Source organism: Lissotriton vulgaris, chromosome 11, assembly GCF_964263255.1.
Source record: "Lissotriton vulgaris chromosome 11, aLisVul1.2, whole genome shotgun sequence".
NCBI classification, from domain to species: Eukaryota; Metazoa; Chordata; class Amphibia; order Caudata; family Salamandridae; genus Lissotriton; species Lissotriton vulgaris.
This window is the reverse complement of record NC_141699.1, coordinates 554,432,608-554,459,268: the sequence shown is the minus strand read 5'-3', so window position 1 is coordinate 554,459,268 and position 26,661 is coordinate 554,432,608.

Below are 26,661 nucleotides of genomic sequence, written 5' to 3'. Positions count from 1 at the left end.
TCCCTAATTTAAATATTTTGTATTGAGCTGCTGATACAAACAAGTGAAAAAAGGTTTGAAATCTATTAGTGTTTGATTGCAGCGAACTAGGACCACAACTCCCAGAGTGCATATGATAGTTAACCCGAAGTGGAATTCATCATCCGGACAAAAATCTATTAATAATTTGACAGCAGTGAAGAAAAATGCGAGTCATTTTAGGTGTCCAGCATTGGCCCTGGAGGCAAGATCTATATCACATTTTCAGAATAACCACTATGTAAATAATTCCAGATGAGAATTCATCTATGTGAATTTCTAACATATTACTGTCCTAAAATTCTAGCACAGCTCCAACTCTTCTATGCCTCTGGACACCCTTAAATGACTTCTGCATTTACGTTTTCTGTGAGATAGTCTCATATATATTTTAATGGGGGGAATTATGTTTTGAAGTGATGTGGTTGCTCAGGCATGTGCCTGAGAGAAGCACATCGGTATTAGACACAACCACGCATACACAACACAACCACACACAACACAACCACACACACACAACCACACACACACACACAACCACCCACACACACAACCACATCGTCATTGCACATTTTCACCGGGCACAAACACCACCAGCCATCAGTGCACGCTTTCACCGGGCACAAACACCACCAGCCGTCAGGGCACACTTCCACTAGACGTCAGTTCAAGCTTTCACCAGGCACACACACACCACCAGCCGCCAGTGCACGCTTTCACCAGGCACACACACACCACCAGCTGTCAGTGCACGCTTTCACCAGGCACACACCACCAGCCGTCAATGCACGCTTTCACCAGGCACACACACCACCAGCCGTCAGTGGACGCTTCCACCAGGCACACACACCACCAGCCAGTAGTGCACACATCAATTGTTAATGCATCCACAATTAACTATTGTAGCAATCGCAGTATGGCGCACTTTACTTTTCAACATATTCATCTAAAGCGCAGCATGCCACCATTGCTACAAAAATCAATACACATTTTTTTGGCCTACAATTTATAGACTTTTGTTGCAATATTTAGCAATGCCAATAACTCAAACTTACTTAATGCGAGACCTATTGCATTGCAAATGCTTGTTTCATAGTAGGAGACATCCGTCACGGTTTAGTCTTTCTTCCCTCTCCCTACGCATAGAGCCTTGAGCACTACGTGCACGCGCGCCCGAAGCCGTCAGTTTCGGATTCTTAAACAGCGTCTATCTGGTCCCCTGCTCGACTGATGACAGCCTTGGCTCTGATGGATTGATTCCCTCTTTTCAGGTATGTCCCGTTAACCCCTTTTTAACTCCGTTTTGACCGTTGTTGTTGTACACACCAAACTATCACTGTTTGGAGTGTAACTCTTGGTCTCATTCCTTTTCAGAGACTGCGGTACTGCCGACCGCTCCCTGGCGGATCTACTATTCCTATTTCTAAATCGAGGACATTGCCCACGAACAGTTTTCCTCTGTAAGTCTGAACCCCGCTATGCTAATGCGTTCCATTATATTCATGAGTATGTCCTTTAGCCCATTCTGACACCGTGCGCATCATTTTTTACAGATGAGATCCTGTCTCTCACTTAAGGACATCAATATGGTTCCCCTGTAAGTTTGACACGTCCTTTATCCTGCATTTCTGGCGGACTAGTCTACACATCATTTAGTTTATTTAAATTGTGCTCATTATTTGTTCACAGATGACTACCTGGTTGCATGCATTGCCCCCATCTCCGTGTGAGACTACGCCCACACAGTATTTATTCATTTATTTATTTGACTACCTAATAATATAACTTCCGCTTTCCACCGTTTTTAGTTTAATTTTGATCCCCTAGGGACCGCCATGACTGTGTGTTTTTTATGTCTCCGCTCCAGGAAGCTTCCCCACCACCCTTCCCCGTTCTGAGGAAGACCTCTCTGTAAGGGTCAACTTTCCCTACGCACATCTGGGTCGAAACGTAGACAACTGTCTATCCTGCCAACTTCTATCCCTAGCACAAATTATACTGCTTACTCTAGAAGTCTGGTTACCCGAACTACATGATCATTTACTGTACCTGTGTCTGGCTCTCACTTGAAGCCGCTTCTGAAGAGTTTTATTTTGAATAAGTACGCATGACATGTTTCACGTTCCTTACCTTGCACTACCTCCTACCACTTTCACTTCCCTCCCCACTACCCTTTGGGCATTACGACTTATGATCTTATGAACTCATGCTTTGTCCTTGAATATGTGTGTTAGTACTTTGTGATTAAATAACAATGTATCTTAAGTTGAATACTTCTGTTTTTTATTTTATCAGTCATTTCTATTGTGCTTTCCCTCTGTTCTGGGACCCCTTCTTCTGTACTGCTACATACCCAGGTCCCAGTGACTTCCTTATGGGTTTACCCCTCTTTTTGTAACGTCAGTGCTATGAGAGGCACAGAAGCCGGACTGGAATGAGTACAATACATTCTTTTGTTCAGGTAGCAGGAAAGATACCGATTTATTAGTGTTCTCATTATCTTTGCGCAGCACGAGAGGAGAGATATCGGCCTATAGTTTTGTAACTCTGTAGGGTCGGCTAGTGCCTTCTTGAGCAATGGTTTAATGCGTGCAAGATGTTACAAACTTTAGCAAGTGCATCAGCTAAGACCGGCTGAGTTCTGACATAACGGCAGGCGGTGCCGGGTCTGGTGGGGATCCTGATTTCACGCGCCTTAATAAAGAGCCCACTTGTTCACCCGTAATATCAGGGAAGGATTATAGGCTAAAAGGGAATTGAATATCCTGAGTAGGGACTTCCGGCTCCGGCCCGAAGGAGTGATAAATTATGTCGATCTTGTGAGTAAAATGAGTGGCTAGACCCTCACATAGCTCCAGGGTGGAAGGTGGCAGCGGGTTGTTGACCTTCGGGTTAGTGAATTCCCTCAGAATCCTGAAAAGCTCTTTTGAGGAGTTTTTCGCCTCCATAATGCAGGAGCCTAGATGTTCTCTTCTGGGTACATTAAAACTATTAAGATATGCTCTATGAGCCCTTCAATAGAGCGATTCATCTAGCTCCGACTTAGATTTCCTCCATTTCCTTTCCTTGACCCTGCATATGGCCTTTTCCCTCTTGAGAGTATCTGAATACCAGGGGGCTGGGGCTGTCCTAACCTGGATTTTTACCCACTTGAGTGGGGCTATGGCGTGGAGGGCCTCTGCTATAGAGGCCTTGAGCCTTCCCAAGGCTGAGTCACTTTCTTTGCCCATTGTAAACACAGGGGCAATGTATACTCGACTAAAGGCAGAGGAGGTCACCTTTATCCAGGATCTGCGGAAATCTTTGCGGGCTTGTATGCAGGCGACCAGCGTAGTAAGCGTCAAGGAGAAGCTTAGCGCCGTAAGGGCTGTCCAGCCTAAAATTTGAGGGGGTTCAACTACTAATTCGTGGATATTAGAGAAGATTGTGTTCAACATATGGCTAGCGACCTGTGTGGGACTGGCCACTCTTGACGATAGGTCAAGTGACTCCAAAGCTGCCACTAGGCTAGCAGACTCTGTGTTGGAGAGGGCCTCTAGGTGCTGGTTAAAATCCCCTACTAGTAGAAAGGTATCCGTGTGCAATGTATATGGGGCCAACCTTTCTAGTAGCGTTGTGCAAAACTCTTTCTAGCTGCCTCCAGGAGAATGATACACTAGAGCTTCCGCCCACTCAATAGTTTGGGCACGCTCTACTCTGAAGATCAGCATCTCTAAATTTGTGGAGGAAACAGTGTCCAAGGTCTTGATATGCTTTCACGGGTGGATCAAGCAATTGCAGTATTGAAAATTAACTAATCCACGTTCTAACATGAAATATCACAGCTTCCAACTGATCTTATAAAATTCTTAACTTCTTTGGCAACCATGGATTTTATCCAATAACACTATGCATTTTGGTTTTTTTGAGGCTCAAATTACAATTAAAAAAAAAAACATATCTCGGAAAGCACCATTGTGATGAATGGAAAGCCAGGAATAACTAAAGGTGTCACACAGTCCTCCATTCAGCACCATACCCCAAAGCCTCAGCCCTAATCTCACTCCTTCTGCCATCCCACACTCTCAGTCTACTCTCTCCTCTTGCATCAGCCCCGTAGTTGCAGATGGAATTAAGTAGGTATCTAGTACTATGGAAAGAGCAGGTATTCTGTGGGCGCCTTTGTAGAAATATGTGTCTATATTTTTTAGAGTTTTGTGATTTTTATATGTGCAGAGTAAGAGGTGTGCCCATGTAAGTGCTGGGTGATGGTGAATAGTGTAAGTGAGTGCAGACTGAGTGGTCGAAATGTAGGGTGTAAATATGCTGATGTGAGTGTTGGGTGAGCTGCAAGAATAGAATATCAGAGGAGTGCCCTTGTGAGTGTCAAGTTAGAGGAGTGCATGCAGAGTAAGGGGAGTGAGTGCAGGGTGGTGTGAGCAAAATAAATGCAGGGTGAGAGGTGTGTCTGTGTGTGGTGCAGGGTGAGCGGCAAGAGTGAAGGGTGATCTATGAGAGTGACTGGTGAGTGCATGGTGAGAAGAGTTAGTGTCTCTATTTTCGGAATTCGAAGATAGTGTAGCCATTTATCCATTGAGAACGCCCAGCGGGGATGATGGGAGTAGCTATTTTCCCCAACTCCCCCTAACACTCAACACAGGGCGCCAAGGTAAGGTCTTACTGCCCTATGAGCAGTGTATCGGGGAAAAAGGAATGAGATAAAACAACAAACTGCGCTGGGTGGAGGAGGCGTCGCTCAGGACATCTATGCTCAGTACTGTTGAGACGCACCCTGTATGCAAGAGAAGAGAGAGAAGGGAGAGCATAAACACACACAAACCTTACCCTATATAATGTACTCAAAAATAATATCTGATTTACTCACAACTCACATCACCCACAATCCACCAGGGCAGCCAGTAAAATACAAAGTCACATATCCTGCAGGTGACCGCAAGCACTGGAGGAACAGCAGAAAGGTGCTGTTATAAAGTCAAAGTCAAAAGAAGTAGGCCCAAATGGTAATCCAGAGAAAGCTAGCAAGTAACATAAGATATGCGTAAATGCAAAAAAGAAATGAGCCCAGGCACCAGCACCCCAACCACTTATCTGGCGGAAGTTCATGAGCACTGTGATCCTACATGGGGTGAAACACGATATGGCAGGTTACTTGGAAAGAAGCAGATCCCTCCGTTGCTGCAGGTAAAATAGTAAAGTACTTTCTCCTTGTTCAGTCACAGGAGGGGAGATCATGAAATAACAAAAGGGCTCAGGAAGCGCAATCTACCTACTTGAATCCAGGCACTAGTACGGCCAGGCTCTTTCCTAGAAGCCTCAGGGGAGAAAGGGAAAATCACTCGAGAAGCCGGAGTTAGAAAACAAGGCGAGAACCGGGAAACAGCGCACTACAGAATAAAGCAGAAAGCGCTCCTCAGCAGGAACGCAGGATCCAGGAATCGTGGTCTGCAGGTCGAATACCACAAAGCAGGAGCGACAAGCACGGAGCAGCGGAGCGAATTAGGCTAAGTGCCGCCTACTCGCAACAGCTGACTTCTGTTGCCTCTTCCTGTACCATGCCCCCAAGGATGATGGGGAATGTAGACCCCCCAACATTCGTTTCCCAGTCTTTCCATAAAACCAGGAGCAAAGATTCCTGTACCTGCACCTGCATCGCTGCATATCCGCAGATAATGACATGACAGTACCGCACCGCAAGGGGGGCTTGGGGGAGGGGGGGGGGGCAGCTGACCGAAGGGAGGTGTGTGTCCCCCCCCCACCCCCCCGGCAGTTTGGGAGGGTCAGGTGGGGGGGTTATTTGCAGCTTCCCGGGCATTTTTTCATATTGGGCTGTTTTTTTCCTACCAAATGGAGCCCAAGCATAAATGCTTGCGGCTCCTCCCCCCGGCCGACATTTTAGGTTTGGTGACCTGGTGGCCGGGCGGTTGAGTTAAAAAAAAAATTTTGAGGTAGTGTTAGCGTTTTGTTGCAGTAGTCTTTTTGTCTTCCAATTATTGTTGGCAATGGCGGCTGAAGACTATAGAGTGTTGCAAGCCATTCGGCTTCTTAGTGAGGCAGGGAGGCTTGATTTGGTGATTGGCAATACGGAGGGCCCGTAGCGGCCTCACCGCCAAGCTTCTGACGGTGTGGTGGCAGTGGTGGCGGCCTGTGTCGCCCCCAAGCGTTCTCGCTCGGGGCGCTGAGTGAACGCGGCCGCTCTCTTGTGAGGAAGGCGGTGCAGAACGTGAAGGAACGGAGGCTGGAGGAAGCGGTGAGTGATGAGGCGGAGCGTTCTTTGGTGCAGGTAAGACCCGCTCAGGTTGAGGCTTTGTCTGCGGGGGCGCCGCGGGAGCTGTTTCAAGCTCCAGCGGCTTCGGTGCGGGCAGGCTCGGTTCCGGTGTTGCGGGGGAAGAAAGGTGTGCAGCGCGGCGGCCAGAAGCGTTCTGATTCGGCCTCCGCTTCGGAGTCGTCTGCGGTCACACGGGGAGGGGGGAGGAGGTGGCGCGAGTTTCTTGCTCCCCTTCGCGCCCTCTATTAAATCCTGTACCGGTGGCAATTGAGGGGCAGGGCTTTTCTGCCGTCCCGGAGCTTCAAGTGACGCCGCATTTGAGTGTGTTGGGGAGGGGGGCGAGCTTTGTGACGCCGGCTCGTTCGTCTGTGGAAGAGCAGGAAGGCATTGTGAGACAATAGGGGATACTAGTTCAGGTCGCACAGGATTTTTGTGATCAGGGTGCGATGGGGCAATTCAGCCCCCTGTTGTTTTCCCCCGCAATATACAATAGGGGTGAGGCGATCTTTGTTCAGAGTGGGTCAGTGGGGGAGGGGGAGTGGGCACAGATGGGGGGTTGGGAAGACATGTCTTTTGGGGCTCAGGGACATGATGCAGGCACTTAAACTTCCCCTGTTCATTCTTTGGGGTCCACCAGGGAGGTTTCTGGGAATCTGTTGCAGGCAGGCACCTTTTCTTCAAGGGGTGTGGTGAGTAAGAGGTATGGTGTGGGAGCAAGGTCTTGGGAGGGGCTTGATGTTTTTCCTTCATGGTCTAAGGGTGTTCGTGAAGCTGGCAGGGGCAGGAGTGGTGCGGGTTTTGGATGCCAGGAGGAGTTGGGGGGGGGTTGTTGAGTTGCGCAATCATATGTTGGGGGTTCAGGTGATGGAGGCTCGTGATGTAGGGGTTCAGCAACAGGTGGTGTCAGGAGGCCAAGCCTTAGGTCCTGCTTCGGCTGTGGTACAGGCCATGCTAGATTGGAGTAGTGGGGAGGAGGTGGTGGAGCCTTCCCCTCCTTCTCGCAGGGTTGGTTTTTCGTCAGGTAATGTGGTGATTCAAGGCAAGGGGACTATTCAGGGAGTTTGGTCCAGGGATGCAATTGGTTTCGGTGAGGTTGGTAGTCAGGGGCCCAGGACATCAGTCCAGCCTTTTTCTTTACAGGTTAGGGATCGGCGTGGGACAGCGGACTCGGTAGGGCGGAGTGCGGCCCGTGGTCACCGAGGAGAAGGGAGGGTGTAGCCTAGCGCGGCACATTTCGTACCGTCGGGGGAGCCCGGCGCGGTCAGCAGATGCAGGTCCGGCGCGACCTCGCTGGCCCCTACATATCTTCACACAAGGAGGACGGATTGGACTGCCGACAATCTTCACAGGAATAGTAAAAGGTTGGGGGAGTACTGGGTACAGTCGGCTCCCCCGTTAAGTGTTCACAAACGGGTTGGTAAGGCCCATTCTTTTGTGAAAGAGCCTGGGACAGCTCATAACATTTTCTTGGTGTCAAGCCCTCCCCAGTTGGAGGAGCCTTTCATTTTGGACTATGATGAGGATAGCCCCGAGGAAGGGGAACTGCGTGATACTGCATCTGGGGGGGGGGGGGCATTTTCATGCTCCTCGTAGTGTTTTACAGGCACCGGTGGAGGTGCAAGCAAAGAAAGTGGTGGTGACCAGACAAGCTCGAGAGCGCGGCCCCGCAGGAAGGGTTCCTCGGATGGTGGACAACGTGGAGCAAATGGCATGGCGGTCGGGGCCAGGGCAAGCTCCTTTGTTAAACCCAGGTGAGCTTTGTGAACCACGGGCCAAACCGAAAATGGTGTCTGTGGGGACTGGGGGTGAGTCGTTGGAGGGATAGACGGGGGTAAACTGTATAAGGGTCGCTATGTTAAGGATCAAGGGGTAGGCACAGGTGATGGGGAGGGTGCGGCTGCCAAGGATGAGAGTAGCACGAACACTGTGTCGATCGGGGGGGGAAAGATCCTTAACATAGCAAGGAGTTGAAAATTAAGACATTACCCTATATGGGAGTGACTAAGCCTTTAGGGGCCCATTTGATGGTTTCTACTAAAGAGAGGATTTGGAAAAGTGAGTATGTAGAGCTTTTGAAGTTGCTCCATAGGGAAGTGCGCTCTAAAGAGGGCTCAAAGGAGGAAGAGTATGAGCTGGCTAAGCGCCCTAAAGTACTGCTGACTATTGAAAATTGGACGTCCGCATTTTTAATATACGCTAGCGTATATTGCGAAAAGTTTCCTGGGCGCTGCGTTGCTTTATTTAAATACATGGATGTTATCAGAAAGGCGCAGATCACTGGTAGTGGCTTTGCAGGGGCTCAATATGATGAAGAGTTTAGGGCTCGTATGGCTTGGGACTCTGATGCCAAGTGGGGCGAGTTGGACACGGATCTTTTGCAACACACAATGGGTTTTTCAGTCAGTGGTAAGACTATTTTCACTGCTAGTGGCTTACCATTAGTTTATCTGCCCTTTCAGGGAAAGCACACCAGGGGAGGGGTGGGAAGTACAGCAAATACACAGTCAGAAGGAGGGGCATGTTGGGACTTTAACAAAGGTCTGTGCTCAAGGGAATTCTGCAGATTTCGACATGAATGTTCTCAGTGTGGTAGGAGACACCCATCGGTCAAGTGTTGGGGGCCTCGAACAGCAGGTGGGCAACAGTGGTCCCAGCAGAGTGCTAGCGCATCCAGGCCCCCTCCGCAATCCCAGGCATACAGAGGGGGAAAGAAAGCTCCAGGGGTTGGGCCCAAAGGCTCGTACTCCGGTTAAGTTGGATCATTTGGCAGACAGTCTGAAGGGGTATGAGGATGTGAGAGCTCAACAAATTTTGCTGACAGGTTTCCGAGAAGGTTTCAGATTGGGATATTCAGGGCCTCGTGTGCGGCGATGGTCCAAGAATTTGAAATCAGCTGATGAGCTTAAACCAGTGGTGCAGGACAAACTAGATAAGGAAGTGCAAGAAGGTAGGATGGCTGGTCCTTTTGATGGTTGGCCTTTGGTGGACTTGATCATTTCACCCATAGGAGTCGTTCCCAAAAAAGAGCCTGGGCAGAATCGGTTAATCCAACACTTACCATGGCCAGAAGGGGCATCAGTTAATGATTTCATTGATGAAGAGTCAGCTTCAGTGTCCTATTCTTCGGTTGATGTGGCCATGTCTTTAGTGGTGGCAGCAGGTCCTTTAGCGGAAATGGCGAAATGCGAAATAAAATCTGCATTTAGACTGCTTCCAGTCCATCCTGAAGATTGGAGTCTTCTGGGTATCCATTTCAATGGAAAATGGTACGTGGACAAGGCACTGCCAATGGGTTGTTCGATGTCCTGTTCTCTTTTTGAAGCCTTTAGCACTTTTTTACAGTGGTTTTTCACTCACCAATCTGGTCATGAGCTAGTCACACACTATCTAGACGATTTCTTTTTTGTGGGGCCCCAGGGATCCTCGGCGTGTCAGGCTGCATTGGACAAATTTCAAGAACTTATGGAATATTTGGGAGTGCCATTGGCGTCGGAAAAGACCATGGGTCCTTGCGCGACCATGTCTTTTTTGGGCATTGAGCTTGACTCAAGGGCGATGCAGGCTCGCTTGCCACAGGATAAGAAAGTAAAAATGCTGGATTTGTTACAGTCAATGTTGGCAAAACCAAAGGTTACAGTGAAAGGGGTGCAGGTCCTGTTGGGTCATTTGAATTTTGCTTGCAGGGTTGTGAGAGCAGGGAGAACTTTTTGCAGGCGGCTGGGCAGGGCTCTGTCAGGACATCATTTGCTTCATCACCGTGTGAGATTGACTGCTGGGGTAAAAGAGGATTTACGGATGTGGTCCACCTTTTTGCATTCATTCAATGGAGTCCCTTTGGCTCGGGAGGAGGACTGGTTGTGGGAGGTCCAGATTTTCACTGATGCGGCAGGCAGTGATGCTTTTGGCTTGTACTGGCAAGGCAGGTGATGTGCAGAGAAGTGGCCGCACCGGTGGAAAGATGGAGGCAGAAGTATCGCTTTCTTGGAATTGTTTCTGGTGGTGGTGGTCTTGACGCTGTGGGGGCAGGAGTTGGCTCACAGAAAGGTTCTGTTTCGCATTGACAATCGGGCTGTTGTCGACATTATCAACAGACAGTCTGCCAGGGATACTCAGATTCTGAAACTGCTGCGAGTCTTTGTGTTGGGGTGCCTTAGGTATGACATCAGCTTTAGGGCCCTTCACATTCCTGGTGTGGACAATGACATTGCGGATGCTTTGTCTCGTTCGCAGTGGGAGAGATTCCATGGGCTTGCCTCGGAGACGGACAGGACACCGACACGCATGCCGGAGCATCTTTGGGAGGTCGGCAACACAGGGTCTTACAGTTGGTGCTAGGTTCGTTGTCTTCATCTACTTGAGCCACATATGACCTGGCTTGGAGGGATTTCTTGGCGTTGGGGGCTCGCAGACGTGAACCTGGTTGGAGGCGTTTGGAAGATGTAGTTCAAGTCATTCTGTATCTGATGGATAGAGGGTTATCTAGGGTTACCATTGCTGGGAAGTTAGCGGACATTTCCTTTATGGGTAAACTCCTTTGGGGATACTCTCCTTCGGCTGGTGAAGTGGGGAGGAGATTGTTGGAAGGGTGGGCTCGAGAGCACGGAGGGCAGCAGTCAGTTCGGAACCCCTTGTCCTGGCAGAATTTGGCACAGGTGGTGGAGGCACTTCCTCTTATTTGTACAGATGATTTTGAGGTTTGCCTGTTTTCCACGCTCATGGTGTGGATGTTTTTTGGCGCATTTAGCGTTTCAGAGTTGTTGGGTTCTAAGTTTAATAAGGGTATTGGGTGGATGTTCATTTGTCTGAAAAAGGTGTGCATTTATGGCTGCATCGTTTGAAAACTGATCAAAGAGGCAAAGGTAAGGGGGTTTGGTTAGTAGCGTCTTCCCCCCCCTGGGACATGCCTCTTACAGTGGGCTAGGAGATGGTGTACTGTTTCTGGGGGGGTTCTGAAGCGGGCGTTTTTCAGCATGCAGATGGCGCCAGGGTCACTGAATATCAATTGCGCATGGTATTATGCAAAGCGTTGAGGAACATTGGTTTGGATGAAAAAAAGTATGGTACTCATTCTTTTCGAATTGGGGCAGCGACTAAGGCACATAATCGGGGTTGGTCTGGGCAAGATATGCGCTTAGGGCGTTGGTCATCCAGGTGTTTTCAGCGCTATGTAAGAAATGACGCGGTCGAGGCGCTTGCGTCATCCTCGTTGTCTTAAAATCTGATGCTGCTTTTCTCATTTCAGGTTCGGTGGCTGGCCCATGGTCAACGGCTATGACCATTTGGATTGTGGGTCATTCATTCATGAAGTGGGCATAGATTCAAACACGGAATAGCTATTTTGGATCAATGCTTGGTTTTAATGAGCGTTTTTTCAATGTGATATGGAGGGGCAGAGGGGGTATGTGTTGGAAGGATTTGATTCCTGCTCTTAATTCCTGGTTGGTCGGAGGCCATTGTCCTGATGTTTTGGTAATTCACCTGGGGCAAAATGATCTGTACAGGGTGAAGGGAGTGGTTCTCTTATGAGCAATGAAGAAGGATCTTTCTCTATTGCGGCAGCAGTGGGCGGGTTGCCATGTTTTTTGGACGGAGTTAGTCCCGAGGAGATCTTGGAGAGGGGCTAACAAGCCCAAGGCAATTGATAAGGCGCGGAAAAAGATCAACCTAGAGGTTTCCAGGTTTTGCAGAGATTTGGGTTTTGATCGTGTGACGCATAGTGACATTCGGTATGATGCAGTTGAGTTCTTTCGAGATGATGGTGTTCACCTTTCCAGGTTGGGTATGGACTTATATCTTTTGGAGTTGCGAGAAGTTCTGTCTCGTTGTTTGAAGATTCAGGAGTTTGCTGGCTAATTCCCCCTTTTGTTCTTTAGTGTCTTTTCGCTGTCTGTTGGGGGGCAGAAAGGGGGGGTGTAGTTCTCCCCCCCCCCTTCCCCCCCGCTTTCTGGGTGGCCGGGTTTAGTTGTGTTTTGTCAGGCTTGGCAAGTTTGTGGTTTATTTTTACTTGGTTGGCACATTCATCAGGGGGAATTGGACATGATGACTTGTTGGGATGGTTACAGAGGTTGGGGGACAAAAAGGGGTTTGAGGGCAAACGGTGGAGTTTGTTTTATGGTTTGGAGGGTTTGATAAGTTGAAATGTTTATGCAGGGTTTTTGCATTGTTGGATTTGTAATGATGTAATGTTTGGGTGGGGGCGGGGTCAATGACATCTAGGGGTGGGGGTGGGGTGTGGAAATTAAGTTATTATTTAGTGAGGACTAGTTTTGGAAGGCGTTTGCCAAGGTTTTAATTTGTTAATGTGCACCTGTTTCAATAAAGCGGCCTTTTTCACACACAGAAATTTGTCTGTGGTCTGCTTACCACCCTCACCCCTCCCTCCCAAGGGGGGCTTGGGGGGGGGCAGCCGACCGAATGGAGGTCCCCCCCGGGCAGTTTGGGAGGGTCAGGTGGGGGGGTTATTTGCAGCTTCCCTGGCATTTTTACATATTGGGCTGGTTTTTTCCTACCTAATGGAGCCCAAGCATAAATGCTTGCGGCTCCTCCCCCCGGCCACCATTTTAGGTTTGGTGACCTGGTGGCCGGGAGGTTGAGTTAAAAAAAATGTTCCCCCTTCCCCCTTGCAGTACATGTGTGTAGTTACATGTACTTGAGTGTATAATTTTGTTCGTTTTTTCTGTGTTTTAAGTTTTTCTTCTTTTTTTTTTCCTTGGGCTTTTTGCTGGAACAGGTGGACATGGGGCCATGTTTCTGTTATAATTGTCGCTTGGAACAGGTGTTATGTTATGTTATGTTAAGTGAAACTTCTTAAGCGCACTAACACCAGAGGTTTCTTGGCGCTAACTGACAAAACAAAGACAGAATCCCAAGGCAGAAACTAACCGGTGCTGGAGAACAGAAAAGTTTTTAAAAGCTTCCTGAATTGGAGTAAGGAACCATTAGATTTAATGACTATTGGAAGAGAATTCCAGAATTTAGGTGCAAGGTGGGCAAAGCGACGGCCCCCAACCTTGCTGGTTTTGACTTTCGGAGTGACAAGTAGGTGATGATGAGCTGACCGAAGGTTACGTGCAGGTTGGTACGGAGTGATCAGTGAGTTGAGAAAGGCAGGACTGGTGCAATGGAGGGATTTGAACGTAAGACAGCCCAGCTTAAAGGCCGCCCTCCGTTCTACTGGCAGCCAATGGAGTTTATGAAGCAAGGGCTTCGCAGACTGCCATTTTGGGACTTTGAAAATAAGACGGGCTGCCTGGTGCTGTGCGGGGTTTAGTTGTGTTGGGGACAAAAAGGGGTTTGAGGGCAAACGGTGGAGTTTGTTTTATGGTTTGGAGGGTTTGATAAGTTGAAATGTTTATGCAGGGTTTTTGCATTGTTGGTTTTGTAATGATGTAATGTTCGGGTGGGGCAGGGTCTATGACGTTTAGGGGTGGGGGTGGAGTGTGGAAATTATGGAAGTTATTAATTAGTGAGGACTAGTTTTGGAAGGCGTTTGCAGAGGTTTTAATTTGTTAATGTGCACCTGTTTCAATAAAGCGGCCTTTTTCACACACAGAAATTTGTCTGTGGTCTGCTTACCCCCCTCACCCCTCCCTCCCAAAGGACGCCGACCCGGCGGCCTGCCAGGTTTCGACCGGTAACAAGCATGAAAGTGCTGCAACAGGTGAGGACAGGTAAGATTACGGGCTGGCTCCCAAGAACGCTCCTCCAGCCCATAGCCTTCCCAGTCGATCAGGTAGAGAACCCGCCCCTCACCAACTTGGAGTCGAAAATGCTCCGTACCTCTTACTGATCGGAACCATCCACCTCGACAGGGAGTGGTCTGACAGACAAACTGGTCTGAGGCAAACAGGGGCGAAGACGAGAGACGTGGAAGACAGGGTGAATCCACCAAGAAGACACAGATGCAAGCGCATCGCCACAGGGTTAATTATTTTACAGATGGAGTAGGACCCTACGTATTTGGGCTTGAGCTTCTTGAACCCCTTCAGATGAAGATGTTTGGTTGCCAACCACACACCCTCCCCCACATGATACGCAGGTTCCTTGGTGAGTCTCCGGTCAGCGTAACGTTGGTCATTAGACTGAGCTTTGGTAAGATGAGCCTTAGCGTCTCGGTGCACCGCACGCAGATCTGCATGGTGTTCATGCACTGAAGGAAGATTCGAGGTGATGGGCCATTCGAAAGGTAGCACATTTGGATGACACCCATTCAGCCAATAGAAAGGGGAACAACCCAACGAGGAATGTTCGGCGTTCTTGTATGCAAACCTTGCCATCCAGAGTAAGGAGCTCCATTCATCATTGTGCTGGAGTGTGAAGCATCGCAGATATTGTTCAAGGGTTTGGTTTAACCTCTCCGTTTTGCCATCGGCTTGAGGATGGAAGCTGGTAGAAAGCCGGGCATCGATCTTCATTGCTGCGCACAAGGCTTTCCAAAATCGTCAAGTAAACTGTGATTTATACGGTGTGTGCAGCACGCTCACGTTTTGTTGTGTTTGTAGTTGACGGCAGTTAGTTCATATTGGTATTTCTGACCACAGATTCTCGCAGTACGGTGCCTTTGTCATCGCCTGAGCTGGTTTCTTCTACAGGTACAACCTTTCCAGCATGTGTTCTAGCTGATTTTACCACCCCTTTTCTTCTATCTAACGCGGTAGCTCATTCTGTAGCTCATTCTATGTTTTTGCGGTTTTTGTTGTGTTTTTTCCAACAGAGCCTTCTACCATTCACAGCATTCAGGTATTATATATATTTTTTCGCCACTTTGGGGGTGTTTTTCACTCTGTTGACACCTCTGTATACTGACCGGGTTTTCTTGTACTCTAACTTTCTTCTCTTTGTATTTCGGCAGCAGTTCTTAGAAATCAGTTCTATCTGTCCGTGTCTTTTAGGTAATCCTTCCGTTCTATGATTCACGCTAGTTTATTTTTTTAGTTTTGTGCACTTTATTCAACACATGGGTGTTGGGATTATGGTATGAGTAAACAAAGGGAGTAGATTGTTACTCTTCCTGTGTTCTTTCATTTGGTAGCTAAAGACATGTTACATCTTGTCTCAATTTGGATCTTCATCTAAAAATAATATTTAAAAAGAATATTTGTTTGTTTCATTTTCAGTGGCCCCCGAGGAAGGGACTGGTGTCCCGAAATGCATCGGGCTATCTCAAAATGCTTTTTTCATTTTTGCTCTACAAAATATGTGAAAACCGGATAGGCCTGATTTATAGAAGAAATATTTGATGTTTTACTATGTGACATGAATTGTTAATGTATGATAAGGTTAAGTACATGAATTTGTTGATTGTGTAAATAACAAACTTCTGTTAAACTATATTTACTTGGTGCTAACAATTTTTTTGTGTACATTGATAAATCTCATGGATTAACATTGTTTTAATTTTGAACAGAGTGTTTACTATGTCGAAAAATTAACTGTAGTGCACACAGCTAATCAAGTGAGAGTTTGCTTGAATTTTTTGGCAAATCTCATGAAGCCGTACCACGTTCTGCAGAAAAGTGGCTGCCAGTTCTGAGGAAGTGGGTATTTCCTTCAGAGGAATGAAGTGACCCATTTTGGTCAGATGGTCCACACCACCAAAATCACTGTGTACCCCCCGCTGGAAGGCATCTCCACTATTAAATCCATCAAGAACGTGTGCCAAGGGGAAGGGGGAACAGGAAGAGGCTGGAGCAATCCAGCTGATTTACTGTGACTGGGTTTCCCTTGAGTGCATACAGCACAGGTCTTAACGTACTGCTTAACATCTTGTTGGAATTTCGGCCACCAGTAATGACGCGTAGTCAGTGCAATGTTTTTTTTGTGCACCAAAATGTCCCCCATGGTAGAATTGTGTGTCCAAGCCAATGCCTGCTTCTGTAAGCCTTCAGTGGGAAGGAAAAGAGTATTAGAACGATACAGCAAGTCGTTCATTTGTGACTGAAGTTGTGGCTCTGCAAGGATCCATGTGTCCTGATGTACTATCTCCACTTGTGCTTTGACATCTTCCAGGAAGGTGATGGAAGAGATAACAGCTGGCTCCGAACTGGGGAATTCCACGTATTAAAGAATAACTGGTGGTTCTATGTCTTCTTTTTCGGATGGCTGATGAACTCTGGAGAGGGCTTCTGCCATCCCGTTTTGCGGGCCTGGCCGATACTTAATAATAAAATCATAATCTGAGAAGAAGAGTCCATCTCATTTGCCTTGGAATAAGAGCCCTTGCGGTTTTCAGGAATAACAGATTCCTATGATCCGTTTCGATTTCGATGGTGTGAGTGGCTCCTAGAAGATAATGCCTCCGCGCCTGATTGACAGAAGTAACTTAAGACAAAATCCTAAACTTACTACCATTTGAGTATTCACAGAAGGCACTTACTCATTTGGTATTCACAGAAGGCACTTACTCATTTCGGTATTCACAGAAGTTAGGAGTCCTAAGTTTAGGACTCCTAAATGCCTTCTGTGAATACCGAAAGTCTTAAAGTTAGGATTTTTCTCAGTTTAGGAGTAGTAAAGTTAGGAGTCCTAACTTTAGGACTCCTAAATGCCTTCTGTGAATACCGAAAGTCTTAAAGTTCGGATTTTTCTCAGTTTAGGAGTAGTAAAGTTAGGACTCCTAACTTTAGGACTCCTAAACTGAGAAAAATCCGAACTTTAAGCCTGAGGAAAGGCTTATGAAGTGAAGCTATCTGCCTTCAACTCATTTCTGACAATATGTGCAGTCTAGGCCAGTCCAAGAAACTTCAACCATTCACAATTCATAAAAATGAAGAAGTGCAATAGGTCAATCCGCCCACACAAACCCTTAACCCCAATATGTGAGTGAAGGACACTGATGAAAATAAGTGAAAGAGTGAGTAGGCACCTCACATACACAACACCAGGGAGGGTACTGGCAGGTTCTCACCAGCATGTCCACGTTTGGCATCATTGGTTGCCTCCTCACTTGAAAAAACGTAATTGTGTCCAGCAAGAAGATCGAAAGAGTAGAAAAGAGAAAAGGACAGTGTGCTCCTTCAATTAAAATTGAGATAAGACTCAAAATTGACCTTGCCCTTTTTATTCGTAGTTGTGAGCTTTCTCAAACTAAAAACACTGCATGTTGCAAACCTTGTCAAAGTAGGCCAACATGTTTCATTGCCATTGCTTAGTCGTGGTAATTTCGTCAGGGTGCGAGGTTTGTTATTGGACTGCAAACTTTGTGGTGTGGATTGGCTAATAAAAACACAAACAGAATGGCAGTTCTCTGTTGATCACGTGGGGGACGTGATACATGCAGAGAGCTTTTCTGGACGGTTTAAATGTTTCCCCAGGATGTCAGCAGGGTGAAGCAGTGACGAGACATCGATCATGCAGCAAGGATACGCGGTAAGAATATCGACCCAGGTTACTAGAACCATCACTGCAACCAGGGAACATACCTCTTTGGTATAAATTGTGACAGAATTTATTATCTACTGACTTTGTTCCACTCAGTAGAGTCGTTTAAAAAAGTTCATCTGCCTTCTTAGAGAAAATCCAACGTGCTTCTTTTGCTGCCAATACCCTGTCTACACAGTCAATGCTCGCTGTTATCCTCTCTAAGACCACCCACTTTAGTGCTCTCAGATCATGTTTGTGTTCGCAGAAGTGCTGCACTAAACGTGTGGTCAGTTTGCCTGCCTTGATAGTACTTAGGTGCTCCAGAATACGGACCTTGATCTTACGTGACGTCAGGCCAATATAATGAAGTCCGCATTGACATGTGAGTCTGTATATTACATTCGCTGTATTACAGTTTGAGTACTTATTTAAGTGCCACACCTTGCCACTCATTAATTGTACAGTACTAGTTCTCTCTGTCAACTCACATACAGAGCAACTCCCACAAGGGTAGTATCCAGCTGGCATGGTTGTCGTCTTTGGTTTCTGCAGAGGTCGTGTGCGGACCAATTTATCTTTTAAATGACATGCCCGTTTGAAAGCAAATCTGGGCTGTGGCATTTTGACATTAGCAGTAGACCGCAATGACCAATGTTTCCTCATCGCTTGTCGAATTTTACAAGCCAGGGGATCAAAAGTCATGACAACAGGGAAGCAGTCGCCAGGTTGTCTGACATTCCTTTCCAAAAGCACCTCACGGGGAGTATCACGAGCTCTTTTACGTGCTCTGTTAACTATCCTTTTGGGGTATGATCTCTGTTCCAATTTGATTGTGAGATCTTCAGATTGCTGTGGGAATGTCTCTACAGTGGAGCAATTTCTATGGTATCTTAAAAACTGGCCTACGGGCAAATTATCCCACAATGCCCTAGGATGGAACGACTGATAGTGTAGTAATGAAATCTTATCAGTCCCCTTTTGATGCACCTCCGTGCAGAGTTTCTTATCCAACACTGTAAAGTCCAGGTCCAAGTAAACTGCCCGTTCCTTAATTTTTGTCCAGGTGAATTTCAGACAAGCATCTAGACTGTTGAGCCATTCCTAAAACTCAAGAAGGAGATCTTCCTCACCAGTCCATATGCACAGTATGTCATAAATATACCTCTTCCAGAGACCAATATGTCTCTGGAAGGGGTTGGATGAATGGTACAAAAAATGCTCCTCAAACTGGCCTACATAAATGCAGGCTCGACTGGGTGCAAAAATTGTGCCCATCGATGTACCGGACACTTGTAAATACAAGTCGTTCTTGTAGCAAAAATAGTTCTGTGTAAGTGCCAGTTCAATACATTGAAGCACAAAGGACTGGGGGGGGGGGGTGTCGTAAAACCATTCTTGTGCCCCCACGGCATGCGCTGCTGCCACCAGCGTTGCCTCCTGGGGTGTACTAGTATACAATGTTTCAATGTCTATTGTAACTAGGAACTGTTGTGTGAAGTCAAATTCCAGATCATTCAAGATGTTAAGAATATCCGTGGTGTCCTGTACATACAAAGGTGTTTAAGGACAGATTCCCTTAAGAAAACTCCGCAAAATGGGACAGAGGTTCAAGCACCGAAGAAATTCCCTATACTATCAGCCGCCCAGGTGGAGGGCGTTGTACCTTATGCACCTTTGGTAATATATAGAAGGCCCGAGTTCTAGGTTTGATGTTAATCAAGAACTCGGCCTCCTTACTTGTGAACCATTTCTTATTCTTAGCCATTGCCACCATCGTTTTAATCACATCCTGGAGTTCATTCAAGGGATCTCTAGGAAGAGGATGATAGTTCTTTCGTTCTTCCAGCAGTCTCAAAACCTCAGCGCCGTAGTCAGTAGTGTTCATGTCTACGATTGCACCGCCTTAATCGTTATAGAATCATTATTTTGTAGGTTCTTTATAGCCTCCCAATCATCATGACTCATGTTGTTCAACGTGTTGCGTTGATCTGGCTGTTCTAATTAGGAAATTTCCTCCAAATCTTTTTCTTCAAACACTAGCACCTCCGGCCCTACCGAAGAGCTAGGAGGGCAAAACTGTGATGGGCGGTGCGAATTAGTTGAAAATAGAGAGGGGGGGCTTAGATTCTATGTTAGCAAAAAACTTTTTGAGCATTTAAAAAGCATCATGTCATGGGGTGGGGACATAGCCTAATCCTTTATTAAGAACCCTCAGTTCATTGGTAGTCAACTGGTAGTCTGATAAATTCATAACTATGTTCTTGTCCTGCCCCGGCTGCGTGTTATGCTCAGTGAATACATTGGCCATTGCTGTCCCTGGTTTTGTCGACCACGACCTGCACCCCTTATGCCGCACCCTCTGTTGCCCCTCTGGGTTTGCCCTAAAAAAGAACGCAACAGGGCACCTAGGTCTTTGAAGGATTTGGTCTGTAGCCCAAATCTCATCCTTCCCTGATTAGCCGACTGAGCAGGTTCTTCCTCCTCGCTCGCAGTATTATCGAAGGTCCAATTTTGGGGCGTCCTTCTCTGCTGTAGTCGACCACCCCTATGGTAATTCAAAGGAGGTGCTTGGTTACTCCCCTCTTGGTAATATTTATCCTCTACATAGGGGAACGCCCATTCATGGGAATATCTCTCTAGATTTCTTTTCAATCCCTTTACTTTCTGATTCACCATGTAGTTCTTATAATTTGCCAAATCCTTTTGGGTCCGCAGCAGTTGCTCCTTTGTATCAGTGATGGTTGTGTCCCTTTTCAGTGTTTCTTCCAACTCTAAGATTTCTGCCAACAACTCATCACTCAGTCTCTTGGCCATATTTATATTTAAAATTAACCAATCTCTTGTACATTTATTGGCAATATAGCTCCAGTCAACCCTAAATTTTTTATCTTCTAAGACAATCCTCAGTTCAATTCTCACTAGAAGGCTAGCTGGGGCAGCTCCAGCCCGGAGATACTCTGTCATCAGAGCCCCATGCAGGTGTCACAGGATACTCCGCAGGATCAGGATGCCGCAAAATGGTCCACCTCCAAATCCTACAAACACTCTGAGTTCATGAATATACAGAGTATTCATATGATTAGGCGAGGGAAGGAGAGGAAAGGAACAGCGGGGAAAGGGACCTGCAATGACAAGACACTGGTTAATATCTATTCACCAACATCTACTACTCTCATAAATTCTGGCTAAAATACTATATGTACCTGAGGCAGACACCAAGGGACGTCTACGATATCTACGTATTCCATAAAACTTCACTGGTCCCAAATACCTAGATATGAGTAGATAACAGTTATTGTTTGCACTCTATAACATTGGAAACTAGATATAGGGATACTTTATCATTCCTAAATACCTCAGGTCATGTTTATTGTGCCTCCACTGCTTTCATAAAGTACAGTTTATAATAATCACCACATCAAGAAGTCTCTCTGGAATAATACTTTCCCTCCCTTTCTTCAAAGTAAACAGTAGAACAGAAAAAATGATTTCAGGCGATTGGGTTCATATCACCTATGTCCCAAGAAAACTCCTTCCATATATGAAGCTATGGGTTTCCAACACAGTTCTCCAAATACGGTAAAACGTGGCAGCCACCACTGTTTTCCGCTTTGGCACTTATAATCTAAGATTGCAAAGAAAAGTGAAAATAACAAGGATTAGTTTTATTCCTTCTTCGTAACGGTGATGTGTAGCGTCCGCCACCACATTCCGCTACACTGGGTTTCGTTATCCCTTTGAATACTCGTGACGGGAATACGTAGCAGCAACCACTGTATCCCGCCGTGCCTGGTTTCTTCTTAGTCAGTAATCGCAACGGCAATAAGTGGCAACCACCACAGTATTCTGCCAAGCGCTAAATACCACCGTAGCAGAAGCCTCTGCCTCATTGAATGGCATACAATCAGGGAAGGACGGAAGGACGCAATGCTGTATCACCCAGCAAGAACTTACTGCCAACTTCCGTCTGCCAGGAAAAATTTCGAAGCACGGTCCGCAACGAAATCAGGAGGAACGTGTCTGAGCCCAAACACGCTGGTGAAACTGATCGGTGCTCCCAACCCGAAAGCGCCATCGGGAACAACCAAAATTACGCACAACGTGATGCGCGTTTCCCTGAGCTTAATGACAGCATCACGGTTCATTCCTCATGGGAAATGTAGGTTTTTAAGCATAGTAGGCGCACCATGCTAGATCCTGACAGCAGGGCCACTCTCACCTGTCGTTTTTTGGTATTACTTAATCTTTCCCATTCCTCTCTCGCAGAGCTTCTGTTAGTAAGGGAGGAATCTGGGAACAGAGATGGACCCAATAGGATTGCAGCGATTTGATCGTCAGAAAACGCTAAGCAATTCCTATCCATTCCTTAGCTAGACAGTCTGTAGTGAGAATGCTCCACAGGCCAACGTGAGCAAAAACACAAAGGAGTGTTATAGAAAACACTTATCTAGTTGGTCCAGTTTTAGTAAGCAATACTGAATTAGTGAATAAGCTCTCACAGGTGAGCCGCCATACGCAAACTCTTCACAACAAGGAGCTTAAGAGGGAACCAAACTGGCCAGGCCGCCCTCCACTCATTAATCAATACTACACAAAAGGGCCTGGCCTTCTAAGAGCGTGGGCAACACATGTCTTCTGAGGAAAAGGCTTATGAAGTGAAGCTATCTGCCTTCAACTAATCTCTGACAATATGTCCAGTCTAGGCCAATCTTAGAACCCTCAACGATTCAAATTTCCTAAAAAAGAAGAACTGCAATAAGTCAATCCGCCCACACAAACCCGTAATCCCAATATGTGAGTGAAGGACACTCACTAGCATGCCCATATTTGTCATTATTGGTTGCCTGCTCACTTGAAAAATCTTAATTGTGTCCAGCAAGCAGATAGAAAGAGTAGAAAAGAGAATTTTAACTGAGTCCAAATAACGAAAACGCTGTGATATGTAAATTACAGTGTGCTCCTTCAATTAAAATTGAGATAAGACTCACAATTGACCTTGCCCTTTTTATTCGTAGTCGTGAGCTTACTCACACCAAAAGCACTGCATCTTGAAAACCTTGTCAAAGTAGGCCGGCAAGGCAGGCAAACTGACAACACATTTAGTGCAGCACTTCTGCGAATAAAAATATGATCAGAGAGCACTAAAGTGGGTGGTCTTAGAGAGGATAACAGCGAGCATTGACTGTGTAGACAGGGTATTTACAGCAAAAGAAGCGCATTGGATTTTCTCTGAGAAGGCAGATGAACTGGGTCTAAATGACTCTATTGAGTGGAACAAAGTTAGTAGATAATAAATTCTGTCACAATTTATACTAAAGAGGTATGTTTCCTGGTCGCAGTGATGGTTGTAGTTCCGATGTCTGTATACGAATTCGAAATGTGTGCTGAAGTAAAGAGCAAGAATCCAGTGGATTACAGCACATGAATGCACTAGATAATAAAAGATTCCTTGATGATTTTAATAATTAAGAACAAGAATAGGGTGCATGTAGTCACAATCAGAGGCACAATTTTAAGTTTGAATTTGTTGGGTTGAGCAGATATGAGAACAGTGCTTACTAAACAGGTCTAAACAGGCTTATGAAACAGATCTGAATACGTAGTCCAAGAACGTATATATGTGAACTTATTATGCGCACTTGTACATGGAGAAACACTTTCAAAAGATAATATAACAGGTGCCCAAACTGACTTAAGAATATGCAGTAGAAGGAGCTACAACACCAACCAAGATGGCTGCATAGTCTCCCGGCTCCGCTGACCTCCGTCCTATGCTCCACTATCCTGTTGATAATCCTGTTTACCTGAACCGGATCCGTGTGGGTGATCCGAACCACACTCCAGTGTTGTAATCCCGGAGTTTCTCCGCCGTCGTGGAGCGGAGATACGTTGATGACCGTACTGAGGCCTAACCCAACTGGGAAGCCGGGGTCTCTAGTGCTGGCCCTGCCGGGTCCGAGTTGAACAACAACGGGCTGCTGAACGCGGTTAGGTCCGGTCTCTGGATCACTCTGACTTTTTTCGATTGTTTTGCTACCATCAGCCGCCTGGTGCCCTATAGCAGGTGAGGTGACGAGTGATGCATGGTACTGTGTTGTGGGGGTCCCTGACCGGGGGTCCGGCATTCACATCGCCGATCCCCCCGGGTCGGTGCCTCGCTGCGTACCATTGCTCACTGACCGCTGGTCCCTCCTAGCTTATTCCTGCTCTGCCTAATCTTGCCCCGGAGAAGGCGCCTCTCCGTGGGGACCACCATGCCTAAGGACGAAAGGAGTTCAACGGAGCAGGCTCGACCTGGCCCGTCATTGCTGACGGTGCTGGAGGCACTTATGGCGCTTCAGGGCACTATCAATGCCCGGACTTGCAGTTTGTTGTCTGCGATGGACGAAATCACATGCTTGAGACCGGACCCTGACTCGACGCATGTGACCCAGGAACCAGCCGGCTTTGCAATGGATGCTTCGGAGGTGTATTTGGACCCGGCGTTGGAAACAGTGTTTGCTCCTATTGTGGTGGATCTACCTGACTGTAGTTTGCCTGGCCATCCAATTGAACCGTTGAAACCTTCGACTTTGTACCCCTCGGAACATTTACATGCCGTCCCCGTTACGGAACCATCTACTTTGTACAGTATGCTGTCTTGGACGGTGTCGATTCCCCTCCTCCATCGGTCTTTCAAGATGGCGGATGGGATGAAGCTTGGCCTCGGAGACGGGAAGGGGCGACAGTGGTACCAGTCATCTATATCTGTTCGCTCCTGTTCTGCCGACTTTTGTGACATTTTGTGTAAAGGGCTTCCCTTAATTGACGATTCCAGTACATTTGATCGAAGGGGCCAGGGTTGAGATTCTTGTCTGGGTTTCTCGTTGTGGGATTGTGGTTGACGGGATTGTTTTATTGACCTAATGGAATCCAGGGCAGGGTTGGCTATGGTGGGGGAAGGAGACCGGGAGTCCGTAGTATTATGTCCTCCTCTGATTTCCCCTCTCGAGTGGGGTTTCTTTTCCTTCTTTTCTTCCCTTTTCTTCTATATTTCGGGCTCTGGTTGCTGGGCGACAGGCACGCTGCGTGGGGGGTGGCCGTAGTCATTTGCAGGGGTGCAGGGTGGGGGGGCGTGGGGGTGGGTATTTTTTTTTTTTAATCTTTGTTCTATGGCCTCTTTTTCCTCTTCTCTTCTCTGGCCTTTTCTCTCTTTTTCTTTTTCCGGGTTAGTGTAGTGGGTTCGGCTTTCTCTACATCCTATTTCTATACTTGTGCCTTGACCTCTCTGGGGCTTTGGTGCCGTGGGGCGGACAACAACGATGGTGTTAATATTAATAATGTGCTGGTTTATCCTGATGTCTCATTTCTTAATGCCGTTGATCTACACGGTAGCGAACTTGGTGTGGACACATCGTTTTTCTGCTCGCCCCCTTTTTGTGATCCGAGACACTGTACGACACCTGATCCTTCCTATTTTATATTATAAAATGAAAACCTCCTATCCTGTTTCCGCATCGAACTGCATTTACAACCGCTGCGCTTAGTAATTTGAGTTACTATGCTCCCCAGGGACAATGACTCTGAAGGTGGATTGTGATACTGTACTGAACTGCTTAGCGGCCAGCCCTTGGGGTTGTAGGCCCGGGTCTGTATTTGAGTGCAAATGTTAATAAAGGTTTTCAAAAAAAAAAAAGATTATGCAGTAAGTTTCGGTTGAGTAGATCAGTTACCAACTCTAAAACATATTTAAAGATGGTGCTCGCAGTGGGGTGGAGATCCGACCGGTTTAGAGTGCACGATCACGTGAGGGACGTGATACGTGCAGAGAGCTTTTCTGGACGGGTTAAATGTTTCCCCGGGATGTCAGCAGAGTGAAGCACTGACGAGACATTGCTCATGCAGCAAGGATACGCGGTAAGAGTACCTACCTAGGTTGCCTGATAGTGACCATATTTTAAAATAGCATCTCAATAGTCGACGCGTAGTCGTGCACTTTGGCTTCTACCTTGAAGATGGGGTACTATTGTGCGGGGTAATTGAGGTTTGGCACGCAAGGCTTTTATCTGGCTAAAAGATGCTATAACCCATGTAAGATCCCGTACAGTTTTGCCTATCACAATAAGGGGTACTGGAATTATTTATGACTTTCCGTTGTATATCGTATGCAAGTGTTAAGGTCATGATTGCCCACATTGGATATATATAACAAGCATTTACAATGCAATAGGTCTCGCCTTCGAAAAAGTTAGAGCTATTGGAATTGTAAATGACAAACTTTTTATTTATGGGTTGGTTTTGAAAACAGATAAATAAATTGCATTGTCATTTACAATGCCAATAGCTTAATCTCTCGCAAATGCAAGACCTATTGCATTTGCACAAAAACACACAGAGCCACACACACAGCCACACACACAGAGCCCCACACACACACACAGAGCCACAAACTCACACACAGAGCCACACACACACAGAGACAGACACAGAGCCACACACACACACAGAGCCACACACACAGAGCCACACACACACAGAGCCAGCCAGTATGCCAAATGCCAATAAGCCCGGTGGTACCAGTGGGGGAGGGCACCTCACTGCGTCTCAATGGCAGCCCCAATCGAGGAAAACAGGTCCCAATTTTAGTCACCGACCAGTGGTGTTGTTGTCCATATCGGCGGGTGTTGGGGGGGTAGAGGAGGAAAAGCTTCCTACGTCGACTTCGGCCCCCGGGGCTGTAATAATGACCGTGTAATGGCGCCTTTAGCAAGCCGATATTCTTGCGTGTACAGGAGCCCACCTGGCACAGCGCCACGTCCAGCAACCAGCGCCGCCGCAGAGCAGCACCGGGGACACTGCCAGCACCGCTGGTACAGCGCCACAACCAGCGCCGCTGCCGAGCAGCACCGGGGACACAGCCAGCACCGCGGTGGACCCCCCACCGCCGAGAGACAGCCAGGCCAAAGGTTGGGCGCCGCCCTGCACCCACTGGCCCGGCCGCAGCAGCGGTTCCTGCGTAGAGTGGCTCCGGACTACGT